Genomic DNA, 16091 nt, shown 5'->3' with positions numbered 1-16091 from the left:
TCCCTTGCTTGTCTCAGTGGGACAACCCTATCTAGCACTCGCAGCATGTGCTCCCTAAACAACCACTACATTTCTGTCATACATTTCCCTGAGAATACCTGTACCCAGTTTATGCTCCACAGTTCCTGCCTAATAGCATTGTAATTCCCTCTCTTCCAACTAACTACTTTCCCATACCATCTGCTCTTGTCCCTCTCCACGGCTATAGTAAATATCAGGGAATTGTGATCATTATCACTGAAATACTCTTCCACCTGACTTGGGTCATTGCCAAACATCAAATTCAATAAGGCCTACCTACATATTGAATCAGGCATTCTTCCTGGATACACCTGGCAAAGTCTGCTCATTCCAAACTATTTATAATTAGGAGGTTCCAATCGATATTAGGGAAGTTAAAGTCACCCATGACAACAACCCTGTTACTTCTGCACCTTTCCAAAATCTCTGTCCCAATCTGCTCCTCCGTGTCTCTGTTGCTATTGGGGCATCTACAGAAAACTCCCAATAAGATGTCCGCTCCTTTTCTGTTTCCGACTCCACCCAGACTGACTGTAGACAAACCCTCCTCGATGATCTCCCTTTCTGCAGCTGTTATACTATTCCTGATTCTCCACCACTTCTTTTACCTCCCTCCCTATTCCTTTTGAAACAACTAAACCCCAGAATTTCCAACAACCATTCCTGTCCCTGTACTAATCAAGTGTCCATAATGGTCACAACATCATAGCTCCAAGTACAGGTCCATGCTCTACGTTTTACATTAAAATAGACATGCTTCAACCCATCACACCGACTGCAACATTGCCCTATTAACTATCTATCCCTCCTCACAGACTCTCTGCAAACTGCATTTGCCTGTTCACCAGCTACCCCATCCTCTGATCCATACCTTCAATTCCCATCCCCCTGTCAAATTAGTTTAAACCCTCCAGAAGAGCTTAAGCAAACGTCCTGTCCAGGATATTGGTACCCCTCCAGATCAGGTGGAACCCGTCCTCCTTGTATCCTTGAACATAAATTCCACTTTCCAAATGAAGGGCTTTTGCCTGAAGCATCGATTTTCCTGCTCCCCTCACTTCACACAATCTAGTCTGATGCATTCACTGCTAATAGTGGGATCTCATAGAACATAGAACATTACAGCGCAGTACAGGCGCTTTGGCCCTTGATGTTGCGCCGCCCTGTCATACTAATCTGAAGCCCATCCCACCTACACTATTCCATGTACGTCCATATGCCTGTCCAATGACGACTTACATGCACTTAAACTTGGCGAATCTACTACCGTTGCAGGCAAAGCATTCCATACCCTTACTACTCTCTGAGTAAAGAAACTACTTCTGACATCTGTCTTATACCTATCTCCCTTCACTTTAAAGTTGTGTCCCCTCGTGTTTGCCGTTCCCATACTTGGAAAAAGGCTCTCCCTGTCCACCCTATCTAACCCTCTGATTATCTTGTATGTCTCTATTAAGTCACCTATCAACCTTCTTCTCTCTAACTAGAACAGCCTCAAGGCCCTCAGCCTTTCCTCATCAGACATTCCTTCCATAACAGGCAACATCCTAATAAATCTCCTCTGCACCCTTTCCAAAGCTCCCACATCCTTCTTATAATGCAGTGACCAGAACTGTACACAATACTCCAAGTGTGGCCGTACCAGAGCTTTGTACAGCTGCAGCATAACCTCCTGGTTCTGGAGCTAAATCCCTCTATCAATAAAGGCCAAAACACTGTATGCCTTCTTAACAACCCTGTCAAGCTGGGTGGCAACTTTCAGGGATCTGTGGACATGGACACCAAGATCTCTGCTCATCTGCGCTCCCAAGAATCTTACCATTAGCCCAGTACTTTGCATTTTAATTACTCCGTCCAAAGTGTATCACATCATATTTGTCCACATTAAACTCCATTTGTCACCTCTCAGCCCAGCTCTGCATCGTATCTATGCCTGTCTGCAACCTACTTCATCCTTCATCACTATGTACAACTCCACCGACCTTAGTGTTATCCGCAAATTTACTAACCCACCCTTCTAAGCCCTCATCCAAGTCATTTATAAATATGATGAACAGCAGTGGACCCAACACCAATCCTTGTGGTATGCCGCTAGTAACTGGACACCAAGATCAACATGTTCAATCAACTACAACCATCTGTTTTCTTTTGGCAAGCCAATTACTGATCCAAACTGCTTTGTCTCCCACAATCCCATTCCTCTGCATTTTGTATAATAGCCGACTGTGGGGAACCTTATCGAATGCCTTGCTGAAATCCATATACACCACATCAACTGGTTTACTCTCATCTACCTGTTTGGTCACTTTGTCAAAAAACTCAATAAGATTCATTGAGCACGACCTACCCTTCACAAAACCTTACTGACTGTCCCTGATCAGATTATTCTTTTCTAGATGGTTATAAATCCTATCTCTTATAACCTTTTCCAACACTTTACCAACAACTGAAGTGAGACTCACTGGTCTGTAATTACCAGGGTTGTCTCAACTACCCTTTTTGAACTAGGGATCCACATTTGCTATCCTCCAGTCCTCAGGCACTATTCCTGTAGACAATGATGATTTGAAAATCAATGCCAAAGGCTCGGCAATCACTTCCCTTGCTTCCCAGAGGATCCTAGAATAGATCCCATCTGGCCCAGGGGATTTGTCTATTTTCACCCTCTGCAGTATTTCTAATACCTCTTCCTTGTGAACCTCAATCTGTTCTACTCTAGATGCAAGTATCTCTGTATCTTCCTCGCCAACATTGTCATCTTATATAGTGAACACTGTTGAAAAATATTTATTTAGTGCTTCCTCTATCTCCTCTGACTCTACACACAACTTCCCACTATTATCCTTGATTGGCCCTAATTTAACTCTCGTCATTCTTTTATTCCTGACATACCTATGGAGAGCCTTAGGGTTAACCCAGATCCTATCCACCAACAACTTCTCATGTCTCCTCCTGGCTCTTCTGAGCTCTCTTTTTAGGTCTTTCCTGACTTCCCTGTAACCCTCAAGCGCCCTAACTAAGTTTTCATATTTTGTCTGAACATAAGCCTTCTTCTTCTTCTTGACCAGGGATTCCACTTCCTTAGTAAACCACGGTTCACGCATTCTATATCTTCCTCCCTGCCTGACAGATACATACTTATCTAGGACACACAGGAGCTTTTCCTTGAATAAGCTCCACATTTTTAATGTGCTCATCCCCTGCAGTTTCCTTCCCCATTCTACGCTTCCTAAATCTTTCCTAATTGCATCGTGATTTCCCTTCCCCCAGCTGTAACTCTTGCTCGGTAGAGTACACCTATCCCTTTCCATCACTAAAGTAAACCTGACAGAATTGTGATTGCTGTCTCCAAAGTGCTCACCTACTTCCAAATCTAACACCTGCCAGACTCGTTACTCATTACTAAATCCAAAGTGGCTTTGCCCCTTGTAGGCCTGTCTACATACTGTGTCAGGAAGCCCTCCTGCACACACTGGACAAAAACTGACCCATCTGTAGTACTCGTACTGTGGTGATCTCAGTCAATATTTGGATAGTTGAAGTCCCCCATGACAACTACTCTGCCTCTCTCACTCCTTTCAAGAATCATCTTTGCTATCCTTTCCTCTACATCTTTGGGACTATTCGGAGGCCTATAGAAAACTCCCAGTAAAGGCAGATTCTGCAATCACGGATATAGCTGTACCAGTATCTATCTCCATGGGAAATGGGTGACCATTTAACCAAACATTAGTTTTATTTGGCTCCATTTGGGTGTCACTAAGCAATTTAATTGTTCCAACCCACATGTAGGAGAACTTTCCAAGGTGTGCATTGTCCTGGGTACTGGTCTACTCAAGTCAGTCCATGTAGGACTCCTTTGCTGTTTCAATTCTGCATACCAGTAGCAACTACAATAGCTTCACCCAGATCCTGAAGAACTGTTTCACCACTTGGCCAAGGCTTGGCTTTATTGTGAACTTCTGCTCTGGGTTTTCCCTGGGTCCCTCTGCTTAGGAAATGCCACACATGAGGCTTTGCAATTGCCTACTGGTATTCCACAGGTGAGGGTGTCCATTTCCAATGGAATGCCCTATAATTCCCATACTCTACTTGTTGCATTTTCTAATGACAAGGCCAGCTGCAGCGCTCGTTTGAAGTCCAGTTGAGATTCGGCTAGCAGGCAGCTCTGTATGTTACGATCATTAATGCCACCTACCAGTCTCTCAGCATCTCTTTCAGGGTTAATCCAAAATCACATACCTCTGCCAATCACCTCAACTTCAACCTCAAAAATCCCAGTACGTATCCCCCAGCTGAATAAAACCATAGCATCTCAGGATTAGATGTGGTTTAGGGTTGTAACATTCATTAAACAACTCTGTCAATTCTTGGAAGATTTTAGTGTCTGGTGCCTCTAGGAAAGTTAAACCCCTTATAACCAAAAATGCTGCAGGTCCACATCCAGTCAGAAGGATTACTCATTGTTTTCATCTGCCCATATCATTTGCCCAGAAAAAAATATCACGTTTTTTTCCACATCCTGGGCCGAGTCTTTCACAACAGAGTCAAATGAATCAAGCTTCTTAAATAAAGGCATGATGCCAGAAATGCTTACCCCAACTCCAAAATGGCAGTTTCAAGTGAATGTCCTTCAGGCATGTCCTGCTTTCTCCCGTAGTCACTGAAATAACTGCACAGAGGCTAGTGTCCCATAAACAAGGGGATTAACCAAAAACTCTTTATTTACTTGAGATTGTTACACTGGGTATGGTGTGTCAGCTCAGAGTCAATCCTCAAGCTGAGGAGATTCAAATTTGCTGGCTTTTTTTTTATAATGAAAAGCCAGAAAACAAACAATTAAAATAAACAATAAAGCAAAGCAAAAAGATTTTGCTGGCTGGATTGGTTGGCCAAGGCTTTCCTGATTGGCCCAGGTTAACAACTCTAATCAATAAAATTGTGGTTAATGAGATCAACCTGCTTCCAATCACAAAAGTGTGCAATTGCAGTTCATGATTTCACGTATTGGGAACAAATGATTTCTGTTTCATTGCAAATAGTCTGATCTACCTTACTTCCTACCATCCTCCTCTTAGCCTCTAGTATCTAGGAATACTGAGATTTCCAACTGAAGTTCTATACAACCAATCTACGATAATACTTTCAACAGAGACAACTGAAGTCATAGAGCTATACAACACAGAAACAGTTCCTTTGTCCAACTCGTCCATGCCAACAAGATATCCTAAATAAATCTACTCCCATTTGCCAGTATTTGGCTCATATCCCACTAAACCCTTCCAGATGCCACTTAAATGTTATACCATCCTCCACCACTTCTGCATGTAAAGGTTGCTCCTTTTATCCCTTTCAAATTCTTCCTATCTCACCTTAAAACTATGCCTTCTGGTTTTGGAATCCCATAGCCCGGGAAAAGACCTTGTCTACTTACCAAGATGGAGGGCAGGAAAAATTTGTAGCTGTAAGAACTGCTCCTTTATTGAGGTATCTTCAGAGTTGGAGATGATGTCCTCGAATTCCAAGAGCAGTAATCACTATTTTATAAATTGTTGTATTGTAGAATGAATAGAATCCCTACAGTGTGGAAACAAGTCATTTGGCCCAACAAGTTCACACCAACCCTCCAAAGAGAAACCCACCCAGACCCATTCCCCTACCCTATTACTCTATATCTACCCCTGACTAATGCACCCAACCTACACATCCCTGAACACAATTGGCAATTTAGCTACGCCAATTCAACTAACCTGCACGTCTTGGATTGCGGGAGGAAACCGGAATACACAGAGGAAACCCACAGAGACACAGGCACTTTGGTGAGAAAAGATCAAAACAATGGCACTTTAAAAAGGAGGAAGTCAAGGAAAGGCAGTGATCACATGGGAAGTGATACAAACCGAGAAAGAAATCTACACCACCCTGTCTGATCCAGCAGTCACCTGCATAGCTGTTGCTGCTTTTGCTGTTTGGTTTCAAGTATCTCTGGACTAATCAAGAGAGAAAAAGCAATTACAAACTATTCTAAAACCAAATAGTTAAAATCAATCTCACAGTTTCAATAGGCAAATTGACCTCCACAATGTAAAATGGAACTTGGGGACAGAATTATGTGCCTCACATTCTTATTTACACATCAGTGCTTCTATCTTAGTTTGGGTTCAGGGCATGCCTTTGGGGAAATTGTGCCACTGGTGTGGCTGCAAATCAATTTAGCTTTCAGCTTATTCTGGGTAGATGTGAGGCATATACTATTACAATTTACCGAACTTAAGGCTTCAAGATTTCTCAAAGAAACAAGTAATAAATAGTTGGCAAACACAGCTTTGCTGTAATCTACACATCATTTTTTTCTCCTGCTCTGCTGCATTCTTTTTCCATGTGAAAACACATTAAGGGTAATACTGACGCTATAAAACTATTCTGGCATTTTATTGAATAGTCAATGAGTACCAAAGTTATACTTGGTTGAGATGAGCAAAACCTCATTAACCCATAAGTGCCACTTCATAACAACCTTGCACATTGAAAACTGTCACTTTGTTGATGTATGGCTTTTACCCGTGGGGAATGTACCCATATCCTGACTGTTCTGTGTCATGCACTGGCAATGTCAGATTCAAAATCAAGCTGCCAATGACCCGTTAATGTAAAACTAGGATAGCACTTTCCCCCTCACCTCCATAGATTTTGAATTGTCTTATTTTCTTTTCCTTCCTATATCTGCGCTCTTTTACACTTAATATGTTGTAATTATAAGTTTGATATTCCAATTCCCTGCAGAAGTGTTGGGTGAAAAAGCATTCTAGGTGTTAAGTAAACAGATTCACGACCTACAACTCAGCCAATTCATCATTTGTACAATTTCCCAGTTGGAGATGATTCAACGAAAGATTCATATTGAGATCACAAAATTCACCACCTGAAGGAACCTCAAAGTGCTTAACACTAAATACATACATCTGAACCACTATTGTGATTTAGGAATTGTGGCCAACACAGAACAATCCCATAAAGAGCAATGTGATAAATGACTAGCTATTTGTCTGATGTTGGCTGGGAGATAAATATCATCCAGAGCTGATAAAGCATCACAAATCAGAGTATAGTCTGCCCATTTAGCCCCTTGAAACTCATCCATCATTCTCTGAGATTTCCTAGCTTAATCTCCATGTCCCTGCATTTTCCCCATTTCTCTTGATTTTCCACAACTCAATAGTCTATTAACTTCTGTTTTGAATATACTCAATAGATTAGCAACTGTAGCTCACTGGGGCAGAGAATTTCAAAGATTTGAAATCTTTGAATAAACAAATGCCTCTTTGTCTCAGTCCTAATCCCTTCACCTTTGGACAGTCTTTCTAGCCACTGAATAATGTGAATTGTGAATTGGAAAATAAGGTGTGATTGGCAGTGAAGAGATTCTTAACATTGAGAGTATAAAGTCTAATATTCAGCCAAGTGTTGAATGGTGAGATGAGAAATTTGGAGATTAGTGGTGAGAAGCCTATTGCATTCATAATCATGCATTGGCATGTTATTATTAGCTAATCTCCCCTTATTTCCCATTCTCTCACAAACCAGATAGAGATGAAATGGTGCCAGTTCTTGACATAAATTGTACCTGGTGACTCCAGAACTCTGTCTCCATCCCACAAGTCACCAACATCTCATGGTATGCTCCATGGACAGCTACCACTTACACCACCCATCTGTTGGCATTGCCATGTGCCAGATTCACTGCTCACTCGTTGTACATCGCCAATCCATTTGAACTGCAGTGGTTTGAAAAGGCACCTCATGCCATATTCCCGATGGCAACTAGGACAGGCACAGCCAATGACACCCATGTCCCATTACAGAATAATAAAAAATTTAAAATGCAGTTCACCACATCAATACTGAGCTTTGGAGTGGTACTCTGCTTTGTAATGCTTTTGCCAAAATATTTTGCATACAAGGACATCCTATAGATCAGAGCAGCTCTAAGCTCCTTTTTGGCTCATTTACTTACTTTATACCTACCTGGATGAACATAGTGTTTCTGCCTTGCCTTCCCTTATATAGCTTGCATTTTTGTGATTTTCACCCCTCAGCCATATCTTAAAGGCTCACCATACTACTATCTTGTCTTGCTTTAAGTGTAGAAATACAACCAGTCAACTTGCGATGATTATCAGCAGTGATCGGCCAAGGGAGTGAATATCCATGTGCCAGCAGCGTACATGATAAACACACTGCATGTGCTTCAACCAAATTGTCATCTCTCAAAGTCTAAGAGGAGTGGTCCTCAGTCAAAAGAAGTGAGGTACTCCTCAGTCAGAGTGACATAGAACAACATAGAACATAGAACAGCATGATTGAGGAACAGGCCTTTCAGTCCACCAAGTCTGTGCTGACCATGATGTTACTCTGAACTAATCTCATCTGCTGCACATGGTTCACACCCACTTATTCTTTACCTGTTCATGTGTCTGCCTTAAATATTGCTATCATGTCTGTTTCTACCATCTTCCCTGGCAACACATTCAATGCACCCATCACCCTCTATGTAAAAAGCTGTTTTTGTACATCTCCTTTAAACTTTCCTCAACCACCTAAAACCTATGCCTCTACTAATCTGTCCACTTTGGGAACGAGTCTCTGACTATCCATGCTCGTCATAATTTTATGTACTTCTCTCAGATTGCCCCTTAGCTTCTGATGTTCGCGCAAAAAAATTCAGCTTTGTCCCTCTCCTTAATGTTAATCCTCTCTATTCCAGGCAACAACCTGATAAACCTCTTCTACACACTCTCCAAAAGCCTCCACATCCTTCCTATGATCTGGCGACCAGAACCCACACAATACTTCAAAAGTCGTCTGACCAAAATTTAACACAGTTGCCAACTTTTTTACTCAATGCCCTGACCCTTAAATTATCTCGCAAATGTCTCTTGAAAGAAGTTCTGGGATTTACATATTAATGAAATGAAACCTGCAACCCATTCCAAAAGATGACAGACTAAAAAGCAATCTAGGTTTGTTCAATATATGATTCTGGGTAATCCAAGATGGAGGACAGGAAAAATTTCTGGCTGTAAGAGCTGCTCCTTTTTTTGAATTCCAGGAGCAGCAATTACTGTTTTATACGCTGTTGCATTGTTTTGGAACATTGGAAAAATAGTCAAAACAACAGCAGTTTTAAAAGGAGAAGAACGAACAAAGGAAGCACATGGTGAGGTCATTGCAGGAGAGAGAGAAAACCTGAACAATTACTGCCTTTGATGTTTGAATTCATGTTTCGCTGGACATCGGAGTTCATCGGAAAATTATCAAACAGTGAAATTCACCATTAATCTTGGAGGAACTATTGGACGAAGTTCACAGCACAGAATCAGATAAGTACATCATTGTTTTTAAGTGTGGCCTACAGAGAATCTGCAGTAGTGAGTAGAGTAGGTTCTTTCTTGATTATATGTTTTTGGAAATATGTGTCTTGATTAAACTTGAAATATAAGCCACAACTATTAACTTAACCTGGGGCAGTGTTTGTAGAGGAATAAGACGGTGTTATTTTCTGGGTCTGTAGATTGTGAAGGAGCAAAAATGGCCTTTAATAGAGTGATATGTACTTCTTGTCAGATGTGGGATTTAAAGAGAGTTTAAGGGTTACTGCAGATGATATTTGCCTTAAATGCTGCTGGCTGCGAATCTTATCAGATTGAATGGATCGGTTGGAGAGACAGATAGAAGAGATGAGGAATTTGCAACAGCAACAGTATGTGATGGATGGCAGTTATAGGAAGAGGGGAAAGTCTCAGATACAGTCACAAAGATGAAACTCCAGGCAAGGTAAGAGAGGTGGGCAACTAGAAGAGGAGTCTTTGGTGGATGCACCGTTTCAAACAGGTATGCTGTCTTGAAAAATGTAAGGGGTGATGGATTCTCAGGGGAACGTAGCACAAACAGCCAAGTTTCTGGTAGTGAGACTGGCTCTAATGCAATGAGGGTACATCGGCTTCCAAGAGATCAATTGTGTTAGGGGATTCTGTAGTCCAAGGTACAGACAGACGTTTCTGTGGCCAGCAGTGAAAAAGCAGAATGTGTGCTGCTTCCCTGGTGCCAGGATCAAGGATGTCTCAGAGAGGGTGCAGAAGGTTCTCACAGGGGACAGGGACCAGCAAGAGGTCATTGCCCACATTAGAACCAACGATATAGGAAGGGAAAAGGTTGGGACTCTGAATGGACATTACAGAGAGTTAGGCAGAAATTTAAAAAGGGGATCCTCGAGAGTAGTAATATCTGGATTACTACCAGTGCTATGAGCGGATGAATGCATGGCTGAGGAGCTGGTGTATGGGGGAAGGATTCACATTTTTGGATCATTGGAATCTCTTTTGTGGTAGAAGTGACCTGTGCAAGAAGGACGGATTGCACCTAAATTGGAAGGGACTAATATACTGGCAGGCAGATTTGCTAGAGCTGCTCGGGAGGATTTAAACTAGTAAGGTGGGGTGGGGGGGGGGGGGGGTGGTGGAGGTAGGACCCACAGAGATAGTGAGGGGGGTGGGACCCAGGGAGATAGTGAGGAAAGAGATCAATCTGAGACAGGTACAGTTGAGAACAGAAGTGAGTCAAACAGTCAGGGCAGGCAGGGACAAGGTAGGACTAATAAATTTAACTGCATATATTTCAATGCAAGGGGCCTAACAGGGAAGGCAGATGAACTCAGGGCATGGTTAGGAACATGGGACTGGGATATCATAGCAATTACAGAAACATGGCTCAGGGATGGACAGGACTGGCAGCTTATCGTTCCAGGATACAAATGCTATGGGAAGGATAGAAAGGAAGGCATGAGAGGAGGGGGGAGGGGTGGCATTTTTGACAAGGGATAGCATTACAGCTGTGCTGAGGGAGGATATTCCCAGAAATACATCCAGGAAAGTTATTTGGTAGAACTAAGAAATAAGAAAGGGATGATAACCTTATTGGGATTGTATTGTAGACTTCCTAATAGTCAGAGGGAAATTGAGAAACAATCTTGTAAGGAGATCTCAGCTATCTGTAAAGAAAAGTAGGGTGGTTATGGTGGGGGATTTTAACTTTCCAAACATAGTCTGGGACTGCTGTCGTGTTAAGATATAGATGGAGAGGAATTTCTTAAGTGTGTACAAAACAATTTTCTAATTCAATATGTGGATGTACCTACTAGAGAAGGTGCAAAACTTGACCTACTCATGGGAAATAAGGCAGGGCAGGTGACTGAGGTGTCAGTGGGCGAGCACTTTGAGGCCAGCGACTATAATTCTATCAGATTTAAAATAATGATGGAAACGGATAGACCAGATCTAAAAGTTGAAGTTCTAAATTGTGGAAAGGCCCATTTTGATGGTATTAGGCAAGAACTTTTGAAAGCTGGTTGGAAGCAGATGTTCGCAGGTAAAGGGATGGCTGGAAAATGGGATGCCTTCAGAAATGAGATAACAAGAATCCAGAGAAAGTATATTTTGTTAGGGTGAAAGCAAAGGCTGGTAGGTAGAGGGAATGCTAGATGACTAAAGAAATTGAGGGTTTGGTTAAGAAAAAAAGGAAGCATATGTCAGGTATAGACAGGATAGATTGAGTGAATCCTTAGAAGAGTATAAAGGAAGTAGGAGCATACTTAAGAGGGAAATCAGAAGGACAAAAAGGGGACATGAGATAGCTTTGGCAAATAGAATTTAGGAACAAACGGGTAACTATGGAGAGAATAGGGCCCCTCAAAGATCAGTAAGGCAGCCTTTGTGTGGAACTGCAGAAAATGGGAGAGATACTAAATGAGTATTTTGCATCAGTATTTACTGTGGAAAAGGATATAGAAGATATAGATTGTAGGGAAATAGATGGTGACATCTTGCATAATGTCCAGATTACAGAGGAGGAAGTGCTGGATGTCTTGAAACGGGTAAAGGTGGATAAATCCCCAGGACATGATCAGGTGTACCTGAGAACTCTGTGGGAAGCTAGACAAGTGATTGCTGGGCCTCTTGCTGAGATATTTGTATCTTCAATAGACACAGGTGAGGTCCTGGAAGACTGGAGGTTGGCTAATGTGATGCCATTGTTTAAGAAGGGTGTAAGGACAAGCTAGGAAACTATAGACCAGTGAGTCTGACGTCGGTGGTGGGCAAATTGTTGGAGGGAATCCTGAGGGACAGGATATACATGTATTTGGAAAGGCAAGGACTGATTAGGGATAGTCAACATGACTTTGTGCTTGGGAAATCATGTCTCGCAAACTTGATTGTGAGTTTTTTGAGGAAATAACAAAGAGGATTGATGAGGGCAGAGTGGTAGATGTGATCTATATGGACTTCAGTAAGGCATTCAACAAGGTTCCCCATGGGAGACTGATTAGCAAGGTTAGATCTCATGGAATACAGAGACAACTAACCATTTGGATACAGAACTGACTCAAAGGTAGAAGACAGAGGGTGGTAGTGGAGGGTTGTTTTTCAGACTGGAGGCCTGTGACCAGTGGAGTGCCACAAGGTTCGGTACTGGGTCCGCTACTTTTTATCAATTACATAAATGATTTGGATGCGAGCATAAGAGGTACAGTTAGTAAGTTTGCAGATGACACCAAAATTGGAGGTGCAGTGGACAGTGAAGAGGGTTACCTCAGATTACAACAGGATCTTGGCCAGATGGGCCAATGGGCTGTGAAGTGGCAGTTGGAGTTTAATTTGGAGAAATGTGAGGTGCTGCAGTTTGGGAAAGCAAATCTTATACACTTAATGGTTAGGTCCTAGAAAGTGATTAGATTACTTACAGTATGGAAACAGGCCCTTTGGCCCAACAGGTCCACACCGACCGGCAACCCACCCGTACCCCTACATTTATCCCTTGCCTAACACTACGGGCAATTTAGCATGGCCAATTCACCTGACCCACACATCTTTGGATTGTGGGAGGAAACCGGAGCACCCGGAGGAAACCCACGCAGACACGGGGCGAACGTGCAAACTCCACACAGTCAGTCGCCTGAGTCGGGAATTGAACCCGGGTCTCAGGCGCTGTGAGGCAGCAGTGCTAACCACTGTGCCACCGTGCCGCCCATGAGTTGCTGAACAAAGAGACCTTGGAGTGCAGGTTCATAGCTCCTTGAAAGCGGAGTCGCAGTTGGACAGCAGAGTGAAGAAAGCGTTTGGTATGCTTTCCTTTATTGGTCAGAGTATTGAGTAAAGGAGTTGGGAGAACATGTTGCAGATGTACAGGACATTGGTTCAGCTAATGTTGGAATATTGTGTGCAATTCTGGACTCCTTCCTATCGGAAAGATATAGTGAACCTTGAAAGGGTTCAGAAAAGATTTACAAGGATGTTGCCAGGGTTGGAGTCCATATAGGGAGAGGCTGAACAGGCTGGGGCTGTTTTCCCTGGAGTGTCAGAGGCTAAAGGGTGACCTTATAGAGGTTTACAAAATTATGAGGGGCATGGTTAGGGTAAATAGGCAAAATCTTTTCCCTGTTGTCAGGAGTCCAGAACTAGAGGACATAGGTTTAGGGTGAGAGGGGAAAGATATAAAAGAGACCTAAAGGGGAAATGTACAATAGGGGACAAAGAAATGGCTGAGCAACTGTAAGTATACTTTGGATCTGTCTCAACAAAAGACAGATACCAGAAACATTGGACAATGTAAGATTTAGTAGGAGGGAAGAATTGAGGGAGATCAATATTAGTGGAGAAATGGTGCTGGGAAAATTTAGGAGATTGAAGGCGAATAAATCCCCAGGGCCTGATAAACTACATCCCAGAGTACTTAAGGAAGTGGCTCTAGAAATAGTGGATGTATTGGTGGTCATCTTCCAGGCTTCTATAGACTCTGCTACAGTTCCTGCAGATTGGAGGATAGCTAAAGTGACTACAATATTTAAAAAGGGAGGTGGAGAGAAACCAGGGAATTGTAGATCAGTAAGTCTAACATCAGTAGTGGGGAATATTCTCGAATCCATTAACAAGGACTTTATAACAGAGTATTTAGAAAAAAATGGCAGAATAGACAGATTCAGCATGGATTTAAGGGGAAATCATGCTTGCCAAGTCTATTGGAATTCTATGAAGATGTAACTAGTACTGTTTGACAAAAGGAGCCAATTGTTGTGGTATATCTGGACTTTCAGAAAGTGATGAAGAAGTCCTGCATAAGAGATAATTGTGCAAGATTAAAGTGCATAGGATTGGGGGAAGTACATTGTGATGGATAGAAAACTGACTCTCACAGGGGAAATAAAGAGTAAGAATTAATGGGTCTGTTTCAAATTGGCAGGCAGTAACTAGTGATCAGCGGAATCAGTGCTTGGACCCCCAGCTATTCACAATATATATTAATGATTTGGTTTTTAGATTAGATTACTTACAGTGTGGAAACAGGCCCTTCGGCCCAACAAGTCCACACCGACCCGCCGAAGCGCAACCCACCCATACCCCTACATTTACCCCTTACCTAACACTACGGGCAATTTAGCTTGGCCAATTCACCTGACCCGCACATCTTTGTGACTGTGGGAGGAAACCGGAGCACCCGGAGGAAACCCACGCAGACACGGGGAGAACGTGCAAACTCCACACAGTCAGTCGCCTGAGTCGGGAATTGAACCTGGGTCTACAGGCGCTGTGAGGCAGCAGTGCTAACCACTGTGCCACCGTGCCGCCCATTGCGGGAACAAAATATAACTCAAAGTTTGTGGATGATACCAGGTTGGGTGGGAGGGTGAACTGTGACGAGGATGCAGAGATCCATCAGCATAATCTGGACAGGTTAGGTGAGTGGGCAAATCAGTGGTAGGTACAGGAAATTGTGGATAAATGTGAGGTTATTCACCTTGGAAGCAAAATCAAGAGGCTGATTACTACCTGAATGGCTGTAAATTGGGAGAGGGGAGTGTGCAGCAGCACCTGGGTGTCCTTGTGCACCAATTGCTGAACAGTAAGCATGCAGGTAAAGAACGCAAATGGTATGTTGGCCTTCATTGTGAGAGATTTTGATTACAGGAGCTGAGATGTGTTGTTGTAGTTATACAGGGCCTTGGTGAGGCCACACATAGAATATTGTGTGCAGTTTTGGTCTCCTTTTCTGACAAAGGCTGCTCTTGCTCTCAAGGGAGTGCAGTGAAGGTTTCTCAGGCTAATTCCAGCTGTGGCAGGACTGATGGATGAGGAGAGGTGATGAGGTTAGGATTGTTTTCACTGAAGTTCAGATGAGTGAGGGGTATCTCTTGGACTTATAAAATTCTAACAGGACTGGACAGGGTAGATGCAGGGAGGATGCTCTCGATGATGGGTGCATCCAGAATCAGGGGTCACTATGTGAAGATTTGGGGTGGACCATTTAGGACAGAGATGAGGAGATCTTTCTCCACGCAAAGAGTGGTGAACAAGTGGAATTCATTACCACAGGTAGTAGTTGATGCCAAAACATTGAATGTATTCAAGAGGCAGCTAGACATAGCACTTTTGAGGTGAATGGGATCAAAGGTTAAGAGGAGAAAGCAGGATAAGGCTATTGAGTTGGGCAATCAATCATAATTGTGATGAATGGCAGAGCAGGCTCAAAAGGCCAAATGGCCTCCTCCTGCTCTTATTTTCTCCATTTCTATGTTTATGTTTTTCTATGTTTCTATATATCTCCAATAATTTCCCTACAACTGATATTGGGCTCACTCGACTATAATTTCCTGGATTATCCCTGTTTCCCTTCTTAAACAAATGAATAACTTTATTATTGACTACTATCCAGTTTTCTGGGACCTCACTTGTGACTAAAGAGAATGCACAAATCTCTGTCAAGACCCTAGCAATCCCCTCCCTCGCCTCCTTCAGTATCCAGGGATACATCTATGAGGGTCTGGGGACTTATCTACCATAATGTTTCTTAAGACACTCAAAAGTTCCTCCGTCTCAATAGCAACATGCCTTAGAATATCAACAAAATCCCTCTCTAAAATTACCATCATCCATGCCTTTCTCTTTGGAGATCACTGTGTAGTACTCATTAAGGACTTCTCCGACTTTCTCTGGCTCCACACATAAGTTCCCTCCTTAGCT

Source organism: Hemiscyllium ocellatum, chromosome 13, assembly GCF_020745735.1.
Source record: "Hemiscyllium ocellatum isolate sHemOce1 chromosome 13, sHemOce1.pat.X.cur, whole genome shotgun sequence".
NCBI lineage: Eukaryota > Metazoa > Chordata > Chondrichthyes > Orectolobiformes > Hemiscylliidae > Hemiscyllium > Hemiscyllium ocellatum.
This window is presented reverse-complemented; position numbering follows the sequence as displayed.